A 14,836-nucleotide genomic window follows, 5' to 3' on the forward strand; every position below is an offset into this window, starting at 1 on the left:
ACATTTCCCTCCCTTCGGCTTGATTTGCATTTTGCAGCCCCGGGGATTGTTGTCTTAGACTTCACTACTGTGATGAAGTTTGGCAGAGAGCACTCATTGTTCAGGTTTTAAAAAGGGCAAGTTTTTGGCAGGAATAAGTTGCATACAACTGGAATGCTATGCTTACACATGTGCACTCAATAAACCTCCAGAAAGTTTGGGCCCAGATATTACAAGATTCTTCACCCCATCCTACCCTCAGTCTGTGCATGTTGATTGTTTAGAGCCCTTCTTTTGTGTGTCACTATCACATGGGTCTTTTCATGTTCCAGAAAATGGTTCTTTTGAATCATATTTCAAAAGTTATTAATGCACAGTGAATAGTCATTTCATATCCCGTGCACTTTCTTTCAAGATTTATTAAAAGTAGCCACCGCATTCAGATCTGCTTTCTCTTGGTGTCTGGCAGTCGTACCCCATCATCTCAATGAGAGTCCATACTCATTGTTTTGTATATCTGTAACCATGGGATACTTCTGATAATCAGAAATGAAGATTTTCAATTTCCCTTTTATCTTATTGTGTCAAGCAGTATTGAAATGTGTGTGTGCTTTATTCAGATAATGTATGTTGTTGTTATTAAGTACCAGAGTAGGTTCTGATTCATAGTGTATAAGGTTTCCAAGGAGCACCTGGTGGGTTTGAATTGCCGACCTTGTGAGATTATGTATTAGGAAAAACAAAACCAAAAATGTATAAATTTCCCATATCAATAGAACAAACCAGGTCCAATCACATGGGTTTATAATCCCTGTACTCTTTCTTTATAAGCTTTGTTGTGAGGTTCCATCCAGTGGATTCCAACATAGACTGACCCTGTATAGGATTTCTGAGAAGTGGCTAATAGTTTTGAGCTGCTAACCTTGCAGTTAGTAGTCCAGGCTGTGCTAATTTGTTCTTTCATCTGGAATCATTTTAGGTCTTCTTTTTATAGTCCTAGTTTCTACTCTCTGCTGCTTTCACTCCATATAGTCACTAACTTTTTCCTGGAAAAGTGCTTTTCACTCAAATCCTCACTGCCTGTCCCTAACAAAATAGGAATTCCTTGTCCCAGTACCTAATAACATTTACCTTTTCTCTTATTTTTTCTAAGCCACAAGACTAAGATTCTGAAGGATAAAGACTAAATCATTGTTGTCTAGACATTTTGTTTATAGTCCTTGAATTTCACCAATTCTTATACATAATAGGTGAACAATCTCTATTACTAAAATTGAAATTGATTTATTCAGAATCCATCATCTATGTATTTCCCATTGGTGTCTTCTTTGGATCTGTAATTTCTGTACCCCAAATGTTATCTCAAGGAACTCCGGTAGTGTTGCTACCTCAAGGACAGAAGTTCAAAACTACGAGCCGTTCATGGCAGAAGGATGAGGCTTTCTACCCCTTATAGATTTACAGCCTCAGAAACCCTATGCAGGATCGCTATGACGTGGAACCAACTCCACGGTACATCACCACGACTGAAGATTATTTCACACATATATTCCTCAAATATTCACATTGCTGTTTATGCTTTCTTAGTTTAAATTCTTCATTCATCTTTCTTTAATTAAAAAATATTTATTGAGAGCTTGAAGTGTGCTGAATATTATGAGAATCATTTTCTTTAATTGTGCCATCTTCTTGTCTAACTTCTGCTTTCATGTATGCGGAGATTCTGTTCAGAGTATGATCTCCAACTCTTACTTCTCCCTTGGGTCCCAGTTATTTCATTAACCTTTTCAAGCCCTAGCTCATCACCTGGCTGGCAGTCCAGGTTGGTCCTTACATAAACTATACAAGAGGTCACTCACTGTAGTAACAGAAAGTTCTAGAGCCTTTGGTTAATAGAGCTTTGAACTGGGACTTTAAAGGGTGGTGGAAATGTGAGGCAGTGATTAAAACAATGGCCTATGAAAGGAGATAGTCTGGGATCAGAATCGAGCTCTGTAATCCCTTAGTAGAAGGATTCAGTCAAATTATTCAACTTTTCTACATGTCAGTTTCCCATCTGCTAATTTGTGATTTATGAAAGTCCTAACCTTGTAGGATTATTTTGAAGAATGCATGCGTTAATAAGGGAACTAGACTACTGCATGCCATGTTGTAAGAATTATGAATGTTAATTTTTGTTCTTAAACAGATTGTGTGTCATTCACATAAATCAGATTTCCACTTCATCTATACATAACACTGTTTTACATTTGCTTTATTCTTTATCTGCTAAGTTTCACTTCAAATAAACAATACTGATTGGTTCAACAACCTCTTCCCACTATTCCCCACCCCCCATTTTTAACTCAATTCATCGATATTTCCTTAGCTCTTCATCTTTGGCCTCTTATACTGATCTCCTTGTCCTCAGCTTACTTTCCCTGTGATCACTGCCTTACCCCTGTATTTCTTTTACTAGGTGTTGCTTATAGGACCTCTATCAGTACTTTCATTGTTATAGTCTGTCACATGGAGTTGTTATGAGTCAGAATAGACATAGCACACAACAGCATATATATTCTTGTTGTTATTAAGTGCTGTCTGGTCAATTACAACTCATAGTGCCCCTTTATAGGGTTTCTGATGAGCAGCTGGTATATTTAAACAATTATTCTTGTGGCTAGCAGTCCAGGGCTTATCTTACAATGCCACACAAGGACTCTAATATATATATATATATATTTATGGGAGTGGTGTGCCGTGGAGTTTATTCCGACTGATGGAGACTCTGCATAGGGTTTCCTAGGCTGTAAATCTTTACGAGAACAGAAAGCCTCATCTTTCTCCTGCAGAAAGGCAGATAGTTTCGAACTGCTGACCTTGAGGTAGCATCCAGCCTCATAACCACTACATTACCAGAGCTCCAAATATATATACTATATATATAACAAATGTATAATATATATACATGAGCACACATAATTATTTTTCCATCTGCACATGACAGGATAAAAAAAAATGTTTTTGCAACCATAAGGAAATATTGAATCACTCTCAGATGAACACTGTTTATTGACAGGCTTTATGATAATTTGGAAAATAGTTATGTATCCCTAAAACATTTCACTGTCTTTGAGATATTGAAGGTGTTTGAGATATCCAGTGTGTTCCAACTCATATCGACCCTGTATTGGATTCCCAAGGTATTTTAAATCTTGGTAGAGCAGAAAGCCTCATCTACCTCCCAGACTTTGAGATAGGGGTCAATATCTTACTACTAATACAGGGCATATGTATGAACACCCGTAATCAAAAATGACAATTGTGGGAAAAGACTAATCTGAAGCAACTGTCAGAAAAAGCATTAGAAAAGTATTTTCCCGTAAAATGACCAGGACAGTTTCATTTCCACTTGTTCAGAAGCTGAAGTGACCTTTTCAATTGAATTTCTGGAAAATATCACTGTTTTGCATACTTGCTGGTTCTATTTAGTTATATTCCAGAAAACTGTCAAATACATAGGACAAAGGCTCATTTTGCACATTAGATTTCTTATACCTGCCTACAGAATTCACTCATTGATCTCTGGATTCTTCAGAAATTGTCTCCTTGAGAGATGAGAACAGTTTCTCTTAAACAACTGGAATCCAGAAGTGCTGATCTGCATTTTTCGATGTGGTCCTCGAAAACTCCAAATTTGGGGAGTAAAGATCTAGTTCTTCCTCATGACTAGACAGCACAAGTAGGGGAATTTCAGCTTGGAAACTGTCTGAAAATATTTCAGTCCCTGGCACAAGAATGTACTATGGGAAAGTGTTGCTGGGCCAATTTCAGATTCTCAGGTAGGTAGACCATGGATTTGGATACCTAGCTTTGTCTCACATACTTTGGACATGTTGTTAGGAGAGACCAATCCCCGGAGAGGAACATCATGCTTCATAAAGTAGACGCTCAGTGAAAACAAAGGAAAACAGATTGACACAGTCGCTGCAACAGTGGACTCATACAAAACAACAATTGTGAGGATGGCACAGGATCAGGCAATTGTTTCATTCTGTGCTACATAGGGCTGCTCTGACTTAGAGTTGACTCAACTGTACCTAACAACATTCTAGTGCCTAACATCATTAATATTTAAGAAATCAACACTATATTAAGCATGGCGTCCTAGTGTGGCACTGTGGGATAAAGCACTGGACCACAAGGTTGATTTGGACCCCAAGGTTGGTGGTTCAAACTCACCAGCCATTCCTTTGAAACCCTATACAGGGTTGGTATGAGTTGGAATCCATTCAACAGCACTTAACAACAACATATTAGGCATATATATTATGTATGTATATTTTACTGATTATCAAATAGAACAAATATATATATATATTGAAATGCCAGGGCACAGCATTTAGATACTATTCCACTGGCATTAGAGCACTATTGAAAGTTTGTAGCCATGAAATAGCCCGAGGATTATTGTTTAAGGAAAGTGAACCTAGCAATTGTTTTCAATGAAGAGAATATTTTCATAGGTGTCGTAAGGGCTGGCTAAGTAGTAGTGACAAGTACTAGGGAAATTTTTTATGAAAAGTAATTTATATCAGACTTTGATTGTCTTTAATTTACATAGTTCATAACTGCCCTATAATCAAAGCCTTATTTTTATAATGCGAATTTTGCACTCAGCCTGACTTTATAATCTTTTCAGAATATATGTGCTAAACTTCCAGGTTAAAGTCATATTAAAGCACATGGTATGTTCTCATATCTAAGGTCTGAGATCAGACTGGATTCCAGCAGGATACAGAATATCTGATTGATTTTATTCCTGTTGAAGAAACCTAAATATTTTAGATTACTGCAATAAGCCTTAGATAAAAATGATGAATGGAGAGTTTGTGCAGACATCAATTTTCAGTCAGTTATCTGGATCACGGACACTTGAAATAGAAGCCAAAGGCAATCTTGGTAAATATTCAGTTTGTAATATCAAGTGCTGTTGTGGTTAGGTACCATCAAGTGGGTTCTGACTCCAGGTGACCCTATGCACAACAGAACAAAACATTGTCCAGTCATGCACCATCCTCTTAATCGTTATGTTTGAGTCCATTGATGCAGCTACTGTGTCAGTCCATCTCATTGGACTTCTTCCTCTTTGTCATGAACCATCCACTTTACCAAGCATGATGTCCTTTTCCAGGTACTGGTCCCTCCTGATAATATGGCCAAAGTATGTGAGATGAATTTTTGCATCTTGACTTCTAAGAAGCAGTCTCTGTACTTCTTCCAAGACAGATTTGTTTGTTCTTCTGGTTGTTGTTGTTAGGTGCCATACTCATAGCGACCTTATACACAGCAAAATGAAACACTGACCAATCCTGGGCCAAACTCACTATTGTTGTCATGTTTGAGCCCATTGATGCTGCCACTTGGCCAATTCATCTCATTGGGGATCTTCCTCATTATTTCTGACCCTTCACCTTGCCAAACATGATATCCTTCTCCAGTGACTGCTCCCTCCTGACAATATGGCCGAATTATGAGAGAGGAAGTTTGGCCATCCTGTCCTCTAAGGAGCATTCTGGCTGCACTTCTTCCAAAACTGATCTATTGATTCTTTTGGCAGCCCATGGTACTTTCAATATTATCTTCCAACCCCGTAACTCAAAAGCATCAGTTCTTCTACGGTCTTCCTTATTCACTGTCCAGCTTTCACATGCATATGAGGTTATTGAAAACACCATGGCTTGGGTCAGTCACACCTTAGTCTTCAAGATGACATCTTTGCTCTTCAATACTTTAAAAAGATCTTGTGCAGCAGATTTGCCTAATGCAATACGTCATTTGATCTCTTGACTGCTGCTTCCATGAATCTTGATAGTTGATCCAAGAAGAATGAAGTCCTTGACAACTTCAATCTTTTCTCCATTGATAAGAATGTTGTGAGGATTTTTGTTTTCTTTACATTGAGATTCAATCCATATGGAAGGCTGTGCTCTTTGATCTTCATCAGTAAATATTTAAGTCTTATTCATTTTCAGCAAAAAAAGGTTGTATCATCTGCATATCACAGGTTGTTAATGAGTCTTCCTCCAATCCTGATGCCACATTTTTCTTTATCTAACCCAGCTTCTCAGATGAGTTGCTCAGCATACAGGTTGAATAAGTATGGTGAAAAAAAATACAATCCTGACGCACACCTTTTTAAATTTTAAACCATTCAGTGTTCCCATGTTATGTTCAAACAACTGCCTCGTGGTCCATGTTCTTCTGGTACTACATGGTATTTCCAGTATTCTTCTCTGGTCTTCCTTAGTCTTTGTATGGCTTTCACATGCATATGGGGCAATTAAAAATACCATGACTTGGGTCAAGTGTACTTTATTCCTCAAAATAATATCCTTACTCTTTAGCACTTTAAAGAGATCTTGGACCAATGCAATATGTCATTTGATTTCTTGACTGCTGCTTCTCTGGGTGTTGATCATGTATCCAATTAAAACGACAAACTGACAGATGAGTGGTGGGTTATATAAAATAATAAACCCTTATTTTGTTGTCATATATTTTCAATATGTGCTGTCTAGTTATTGATCATGTTGTTTATCCTGAATAGGTTCCTTTCTTCTTCTTTTTAAAATGTGTTAGTATCCTGTCCATCCTTCAAAGACTAATTCACATTTCACCTTCTCCATCACAGCACCAATTCATAAAGCATATATACTGTGCTTGCTTTTCCTGATGCACTTAACTCTTTACAGTAAAATATTGGTACATTCTATTTTCCTACCAAGACTATAAATTCTTTAGTGTAGAGCACTATATCCATATCTTGCAGTAATTCTTCATGGCACCTAGCAATCAATGCTTATAGAATTCTAAATGCAACTGAAAAAAAAAATCAAAACAGAGTCGACAGAGCTGAAAACAAAATCCCAAATAATATGTGTTATCAATATTTTTTATTATAATAAATAATGAAGTAGATATTTCAGATTTTTTTTCAGTTTTAAGTTGGAAGAATAAGGAAGTTTTAGGGTGATTATTTCTCTTAGTCTAAGAAAACTAAAGTAAATCTTTTTAGTAGCCATATAAATTTAATTTAAGAAAAGTATTATGTGTTTTCATAACTTATGCACCATAAAGCTAAAAATGAGAAAGGTTCTATAATATGCCTCCTTTCTATAAACTCATTTTGTCCTTGTATCGTCTACATTCAAAAGAATGTTTAGAGCAAAAAATAAGTGAAAGTGGAAAACAATCTGTTAAAAAATAATATCCCAAAAGCTCAATTTTATAGTTCTAATACAGTGAGTTTATACAGCACAAAATTTTCAAATTTATTCAACAAATATGTTTTGTTTTTAAAACTTGTTTAATATAACTATTGCCTATTTTGGTTTTTCTTAATTCCAGCCTTGGAACTAATCAGAGTGGAAGCCTGATAAACTATCAGTTTCAAAATATGTATTTGGAAATCCCCCTAATTAAAACTAACTAGCAATGGAATATTTTGTGTGTAGTTTTTCTTATATATTTATGATATTTCAGAACAAAAAGAAGCCAAACAAAATGTCTAGCTCTGTTTCCTAATTTTGGAGTCCTGGTGTGGTGGTATAAAATAAGCTCTGGACTGCTAACCATAGGTTGGTGATTCAAACCCACCAGCTGCTCCTTGGAAATACTATACAGGGTTGCCATGAGTCAGAACCAACTTGATGGCACTTAGTATCAATGTCAGTTTCCTAATTTAAAGGAAAGAATGAGGATAATATAATATATTCCCTCTCCATGTCTCCTCTACCTCTTTTCTTATGCCTCTTCCTCTATCCTTTTCTAAAACATGAAAGAACATCTTTTGTATTAATGCCAGCTTGAGGACTAAAGTGTACCTGACCCAAGCCATGCTGTTTTCAATAACCTCATATGCATGCGAAAACTGGACAGTGAGTAAAAAAGACCATAGAAGAATTGATGCCTTTGAGTTATGGTGTTGGAGAAAAATATTGCAAGTTCCATGGGCTGCCAAAAGAACCAATAGATCCATTTTGGAAGAAGTGCAGCCAGAATGCTCCTTAGAGACCAAGATGGCCAAACTTCGTCTCTCATACTTTGAACATATTGTCAGGAGGGACCAATTGCTGGAGAAGCATATCATATTTGGTAAGGTGGAGGGTCAGAGAAAAAGAGGAAGACCCCCAAAGAGATGAATTGACCAAGTGGCAGCATCGATGGACTCAAGCGTGGCAATAGTAGTGAGGTTGGCCCAGGACCAGGGAGTGTTTCGTTCTGCTGTGCATAAGGTCGCTATGAGTCAATACCAACTCGATGGCACCTAACAACAACAACTAAGTGTTTAGAGTGGAATGTCTGAAAGCTTGAGGAATACATGATCTGTATATGTATGATGCTAAAAGACATAAAACCACAATTATAACTGACGTCTCTTCACACCAGAATGATAAACATATTGATATCAGAAAGTGATCTAGAAAAGAAATATTGTGTGTTCTACCAAAATTGTTGACACTTCCCCCAAGGCAAGGTGATGTCAACTAGTATCATAGTGATGACCTTTCCTGAAAGAACAAAAATAATTTTCTTATCCAACATCCCAAGGATTCTATTCTGCTATTGTCTTCACCAGTATTTATGCTTATGCACTGGACTGCAAAGTGAGCTTGAACCACAAAGTCTGTAGTTCAAGCTCACCAGCTGTTCCTTGGAAACCCTATACAGGGATTCTATGAGTTGAAACTGACTCCACAGTACTTATCAGCAACAATAATATAGGAAAGAGTCAGTGATGTGTACTTGGTGATGCCTCAGGAAATTCAGGAAAATTCTTTCAGACAATCTGGAAATGTAAACTTTTAGATTGACTTTCTTGTTTGAGTTTACCTTCTGACATATGTTGCTGTTGTTATTAAGTGCCATGGAATTGGTTCCAACTCATAGTGATCCTGTAAATGGTTTTGAAGGAGCATTTGGTGAGTTTGAACTTCCAACCTTGACGTTAGTGGTCCAGTGCTTTTCTTATAGAGCCACACCAGGACTCTGATATACATTGCTATTATCCATCAATTATATGGTCACGTCATTATTTAGAAAAGTTAAACCAGGAATAAATTTGCTTTGAAGATAACTTGTACTCATGTCCATCCTGTCATTCATTTACATTATTAAGTGTTATTACATAGTATTCACGATAATTATTCCTTGAATAACTTTTTCTGAATAGCCTACAGAAAGGATGACTATCTATTGAGACTAATATCTGTCTACCTTGTCCTCCCCAGAGTGGTAAATAATGGATAAATTATATTCATTATTTTATTTGATTGTTTTATTTTTGTAAGAATCCCAGATTGATTCTTCTACTACTACCATTAGACTGTGGTAAGAATTGTGCAAAATACTGTCACATCATGCAATTATGTTCAAAATAAATGTTCTCGTCGAAAACATTCGTGTTAACATTATAGAATGCAGCTACTAGCATTTGTATGAAGGGTTTTGTCTGTGGAAGATTTAGACTTCTCTAAGAATCTGCCACTTTACATTTCTCATCTGGGTGTGAACAAAGAAAAAGAGATAACATTTTTACACAATCACATGCTTTCTTGATGTGGTCACCTTTTAATAATAGAAACCAAAAGAAACATTTCCCAATGTATTCATCAGAATTCTATCAGGAAGCAGATGTGCAGTCTTATTTTTCTTTTAAATCATGCATTTATTTATTGCGCTGCATCTTTCAGTTCTGAATATTTTCCTGTACAGGGAAATTCCAGTCTTTCTGAAACAATGATTTCCCAAATTTTATGTATTACCAGCTAGTCCTCAGAAACCATATGCAGGGTTGCTATGAGTCAGAACAGATTTAACAGCACTTAGCAGCTATATATGAACTGGTGAATTGATGTAAAAATACACTCTCCTTAATATGTACTAATCTTTTCATTCTGTTTCTATGCAATTAGACTTTGAGTGATTATAATGCTTCCCAAAGATGCTTCTGTAGTATTATAACAATAAATAATGGTCATTTTTGGAAAATAAATCCTATTCCTACTAAGATGAAAACAAGTAAATCTCCAACAATAAGATGAACCTCATAAAAATTGATATCATGCAAAGGTGAAAATATATAACAATAATATTATTCTTTTGCATAATTTCCTATCCTTTTGACTTCTGGTGTGGCACTATAGGATCAGCACTGGTCTGTGAAACACATGGTCAACAGTTCCACCAACTGCTCCTTGGAAATCCTATACAGTGTCTCTATGAATCAGCACTTCATAACAGTAACAACCTATCCTTCTAGCTCTCTTATTTCATTTCTTCACTCCTACTGAGGTGAATTGCCTCGAGCAGGACATCTTCACCTTTGACTCTCTTCTATATTCCCAGACACTTTTGCCTTCATTTTCCACACAGAACTCCAGATCAGAAATTTCAAACCTTTCAGCCTATTACATAGCCAGAATTCATCTTATCTCCTGACTCTTTGATGCAGGTGATGTAATTTCCTCATCAGGATGCATAATCTAGTTTTGGCTTTATGACCTCCAGATGGGTTTCTGTACCACTTTATCTCATGAAATACCTGCTGTGTCAGTAGCCACCCCACTGGTTGATATTTCTCTATTATTTATGGATATTTGTGTTGATTTCAGGACATTGTTTCAGTCAATTTTTGACAAATTTGGTAATTTACATTCACACTCACAATGTTTTTGTCATTCAGACAATGACTCTGATAAGGTCATTTTCTAATTTAAGCACCACTGTCCATATCCATAATCAGTTACGCCACCCTGTAAAAATCTTTCAAGTCACATTTCTTTATCGACCTTTATGTACTTTCAAACCTTCAAACACAAAAGGTCTAACTAACATCAGCAGACTAACATTTGTTTGCTTGCTTTTAAAATGACTTTCTTAAACTCTTGTCTCATTTCTATTCTCATCACTCCACTGGTAACCTAATTTCACACATCAGGCTTTTCTGACCCAGCTTAGCCTGCATTTTCATTTGTACTTTGTCATTTGTCGCTTTGCGTGTCTAGTTTTTCTCTTTGTGCCTAAGTTTCAGCATCTATAAAATGGCATAACAAGAATATTTAACTAATTGGTTATTGAAGGGATGAAATGAGTTAGTATGTATACAGAATTTAGAAGAGTGTAAACCCTGTATAAATGCTAGCTACTATTTTTATTACTTTCCGTTGCTTCCTATTTCCAGCTAGTTCAGCAAGTTTTCTTTGAAAATTTCCTCCTCTTTATTCTCACTGCCAACACCATGATTCAAAACTCCATGGTCTTTTGCCTAAACTATTTTAATCGCTTCCTAACTCATATGCCTCATCTCATTCAATTGTGAGTCCTAACCAATTTAACATATTGCATTCCACAATCTTTTTCTTGGTCAAGAACACTGCATTAGGCAATTCTAAAACCTCATAGAACAATTCATAATTTGAGCAAAATTAAAATGATACCAAATATTATGTATGTGTATGAAATCCCATAGTCAATAGAAATGTAAGTAACCTCATTATAAACAAATGAGATATTCATGAATATTAAACCTGCTCATATGTTAGCAATCTTCTTGGCACACTTCTCTGTGGATTAGAAAAGTGCTGAAACATATAATCTCAGGTGTATATGCATATAATTTTATGATAGGCAAATTGTGTGCTTTAAACTTTGTGAAACAATTATATATAATATATTATGAATATCATTCTATACAATACATTAACTATATATGGCTGCTTCTGTTGCATCATGTCAAGTTGGTTCTGGCTCATAGCAACAGGTATAGGGTTTCTGAGGCTGTAAATCTTTATTGGAGCAGAAAGTCTCATCATTTTCTTGTGTAGCAACTGGTAGATTTGAATAATCATATATTGTTTTAGTTAAGTGCTGTTGTATCTGTTCTGACCCACAGTGACCCTCATAGGGTTTCTGAGGAGTGGCTAGTGAGCTTGAGCTGCAGACCTTGAAGTTCAAATGCACTTTGCAATTTAGTGCATTTACCTGCAGAGCCACGCCACGACTGCAACATATAATTAGTAAATCATATATTGTGATGATATAATGATTGTATGTTGTATAAAACCAAAAGCCAAACCTATTGTCATTGAGTAGGTTCCAACCCATAGCAACTCCATAGGGTAGGGTAGACCTGTCTTATAGGGTTTCCAAGGATGTAAAGCTTTATGGAAGCCAACTACAACATCTTTCTCCTAGGTAGTGGCTGGTGGGGTTGGACTTTTGGTTAATGACAAATCACTTTAACCACTGCTTCAATATTGTTCTTCTATGTATTATCTATCGTATGCAATTATATATACATATTGTTGTTATGTGCTATCAAGTGATTTAGACTCTTAGTCTCCCTGTTTAGGGTTTTGGAAGAAGTATAGCCAGAGTGCTCCTTGGAGGCCAGGATGGCCAGACTTCGTCTCTCATACTTTGGACATATTGTCAGGAGGGACCAGTCACTGGAGAAGGATATCAAGGTTGGTAAAGTGGAGGGTCAGCGAAAAACAGGAAAGACCCCCCAGCAAGGTGGATTGGCAGAGTGGCAGCATCAATGGGCTCAAGCGTGGTAACAATTGTGAGGTTGGCCCAGGACTGAGCAGTGTTTCGTTCTGTTGTGCATAGGTTCGCTATGAGTGGGTACTGACTTGATGGCACCTAACAACAACAACATAGGGTTTTGGAGGCTGTGAATCTTTTCAAAGGCAGAAATCCTCATCTTTCTCCTGTGCATGAGATGGCTTGACCACTGACAATGTGGTTAATAGTCCAGTGCTTTTCCTACAGAGTCACTGTGCTCTCTCTCTCTATTATATATATATATATATATATATATATATATATATGTTGTTGTTGGGTACCATCGAGTTGGTATCGACTCATCGTGATCGTATACACAACAGAATGAAATACTGACCAGTCCTGGGAAAACCTCCCAATCACTGCTATGCCTGAACCCATCGCTACCACCACTGTGCCATTCCATTTTGTTGGGAGTTTTCCTCTTTTCCTCCGATCCTCCACTTTACCAAACATGATATTCTTCTCCAGGGATTGGCCCCTTCTGACAATATGCTAGAAGCATGAGAGACAAAGTCTGACCATTTGGCTTCCAAGGAGTACGATGGGTGTACTTCCTCCAACACAGATCTGTTTGTTCTTTTGGCAGTCCATGGTACTTTCAATATTCTCCAACACCATAACTCAAATACATCAATTTTTCTATGGTCTTCCTTATTCACTGTCCAACTTTCAAATGTTTATGAGGTCATTGAAAATACCACGGCTTGGGTCAGGTGCACCTTAGTCCTGACGTATTTGCTCTTCAACACTTTAAAGAGGTCTTCTGCAGCAGATTTGCCTAATGCAGTACATCATTTGATTGAGGAAATACACGAGCTGAACAGAAACTTTTAAAGGTCAGATCAAGAAGACAGAGTCAAATATTATAATGAAATTTGCAAAGATGGAGTTAGAAAACCAAAAGGGAAGAACACACTCAGCATTTCTCAAGCTGAGAGAATTTAATAAAAAATTCAAACCTCAACTTGTGGTATTAAAGGATTCTGTGGGAAAAGTGTTGAATGATACAGAAAGCATCACAGAGAGTCCACTGTACCAAAAAGAAATGGTTGGTGTTCAACCATTTCAAGAGGTAGCATATGATCAAAAGCCAATGATCCTGAAGGAAGAAGTCTAAGATGCACTGAAGGCATTGGCAAAGAACAAGACAGCAGGAATAGATGGAATGCAAATTGAAATCTTTGAACAAACTGATGTGATATTGGAGGCATTCGCTCATCTATGTCAAGAAATTTGGAAGACAACTACATGACCAAATGAGTGGTAGAGGTCCATATTTGTGCCATTTCAAAGAGCGGTGACCCAACAGAATGCAAAATCATTGGACAATATAATTGATTTTGAGTAAAGTTTTATTTGCATGAATAAAGTTTGACTAAAGGTAATACAGAAATGGCTGCAACCTTATATTGACAGAGAACTTCCAGAGCTTCAAGCTGATTCAGAAGAGGACGTGGAATGAAGGATATCATTGCTGATGTCAGCTGGATCTTGGCTGAAAGCAGAGAGTACCAGAAAGATGTTTACCTGTGCTTTATTGACTAATCAAAGGCTTTTGATTGTGTGGATCATGACAAGGTGTGAACAGCAATGAGAAGTATGAGTATTCTGAAACACTTAATTGTACTCATGAGGAACCTGTGCATAGACCAAGAGTTATTTGTTTGAACATAATAAGGGAACATAGTTTAAAATTAGGAAAAGCATGTTCCAGGGTTGTATTCTTTCACCATACTTATTCAATCTGTATGCTGAGCAAATAATCCAAGAAGCTGGATTATATGAAGAAAAATGTGGCTTCAGGATTGGAGGAAGACTCATTGGCAACCTGCAATATGCAGATGATACAACTTTGCTTGCTGAAAGTGAAGAGTACTTAAAATACTGATAAAAATCAAAGACCATAGCCTTTGGTATGGATTATATCTCAACGTAAAGAAAAAAACAAACAAAACTCCACTGGACCAATAAATAATATCCATATAAAGGGAGGAAAGATTGAAGTTGTCAAAGACTTTATTTTGCTCAGATCAACCATCAATACTAATGGAAGTAGCAGTCAAAAAATCAAACAAATATATGCATATGTAAATATATATGTATATATATTTTTGTTGTTAAGTACCATTGGTGGGTTTGAGCCACCAAACTTGTAATTAGCAGTCCTAGACTAATTCTACAGTGCTTTTCACAGTTGGACAGTGAATAAGGAAAACTAATCCTAGACCAAGCCTACAGCAGGAAT

Source organism: Chrysochloris asiatica, unplaced genomic scaffold, assembly GCF_000296735.1.
Source record: "Chrysochloris asiatica unplaced genomic scaffold, ChrAsi1.0 scaffold00010, whole genome shotgun sequence".
Taxonomy (NCBI): Eukaryota; Metazoa; Chordata; class Mammalia; order Afrosoricida; family Chrysochloridae; genus Chrysochloris; species Chrysochloris asiatica.